Genomic DNA, 1,856 nt, shown 5'->3' with positions numbered 1-1,856 from the left:
TGGGTGGCGAATGACGGGTGGTGGCGGGTGGTGATAGTGAGTGGGTGGGTGGGTGACGGTGGTGGGTGGTAGCGAGTGGTGGGTGGTGGTGACGGGTGGTGGGTGGTGGTGACAGGTGGGTGGCGGCTGGCGGGTGGGTGGTGGTGGTGGTGGTGGTGGGTGGCTGGGTGACGATGGCTGGTGGTAGGTGGTAACGAGTAGGTGGTGGCGGGTGGTGGGTGGTGGTGGCAAGTGGGTGGCGGATGGCGGTGGTGGGTGGATGGGTGGGTGAGGGTGGCGGGTGGTAGGTGGTAACGAATGGTGGGTGGTGGTGGCAGGTGGGTGGCGGGTGGGTGGCAGATGGTTGGTGGTAGTGGGTAGCAGGTGGTGGATAGTGGTGGCAGGTGGGTGGTGGCAAGTAGGTAGTGGGCGGTGGATGGTAGTGGCGGGTGGTGGCGGGTGGATGACAGATAGGTGGTGGGTGGTGGTGGTGATGGTGGTGGCGAGGGGTGGGTGGTGGTGGTGAGTGGGTGGCAGGTGGGTGGCGGGTGGTGGTGGCAGGTAGGTGGTGAGTGGTGGTGGCAAGTGGTGGTGGGGGGTGGGTGGTGGGTGGTGGTGGCGGAAGACGGTGATGGAAAATGGTGGCAGGTGGTGGCTAGTATTGGGTGGTAAAAAAAAAAAACTAAAAACTCAAAATGGAAACACATTTTTTCTGTTTCATTTTTTGGCCAAATTTATAAACTGAGACCACTGATTTATAAATCAAAAATTTTACCAAACAAATTTTTATTTGAGTTTTTAAAATTTTTATAAATATAAACAGAAAACAGAAAACGTAAGTGTTACCAAACGGCACAAACAACTATAAATGTTGAAGTTATATTAGAGATTTCAAAAATTCTATTAAAATTTTTATCAAATGTGACCCACACCATGTAGATTCTATAGGGATCCCACACCTATACGAGACATTTAATAAAAATTTTAATAGAACTTTTAAAATTTCTAACATTTTTGTAAATGTTATATTTACGGGCCGTCTGTGTATGACGTAGAAGTTGTTTGTAAAATATTAAATAAATATAATTTTTAACTTTTTATAAAAAAGATATACAAAAAAAAGTAGATAAATGATATGACTAAAAAAAAATTAAAAAAAAGTACTACAATAGATCATGCCAAACAAAGCCTTAATCTCAAAAGTAAAAAATGATAGCAACCTCAATTTAACCTAACATATATTTGTTTGTATTATATACCACGAATGCATATCATCCTATCTTACCATATAAGGCCCATCTTTGACAGAAAATGAATATGGCCTGTCCGAAGTTGCAAGTAAAGAATGATGGAAACCTCAAATTAACCTAACAAATTTTTGTTTGTATTATATACCATACATGCATATCTTCCTATCTACCATATAAGGCCAATCTATGATAGGAATTGAACATTTTTGTTTGTATTATATACCATACATGCATATCTTTCTATCTACCATATAAGGCCCATCTATGATAGGAAATGAACATGACCTGTCTGAAATTACAAGTAAAAAATGGGCCTGATTTTTCTCTAGTCTGAAATCGGATTAGAATGTACTGTTAGGCCTATGGGGACCTATCACGGATCATGTTTTGATAATTCAAACTGTTCAATGTGTAGAACTCGTTGAGTACTATATCTCTGTAAAAAATCACATTGATTGGATATCGATAGCGACTTTATCGAATTAGACTTCTGTCAATAATCAATATAATTTTCAAATTAAGTTGTTAACAAAAATCTGACCGATCAAGTATGTATTAATATTCGATCAAAGTAATTTTTTACAAGACAAAATACTCGACGAACTCTACACATCGAACGGTTCGGAT

Source organism: Camellia sinensis, chromosome 2 (genome assembly GCF_055761805.1).
Source record: "Camellia sinensis isolate YWXY chromosome 2, ASM5576180v1, whole genome shotgun sequence".
Classification (NCBI taxonomy): Eukaryota; Viridiplantae; Streptophyta; class Magnoliopsida; order Ericales; family Theaceae; genus Camellia; species Camellia sinensis.
This window is presented reverse-complemented; position numbering follows the sequence as displayed.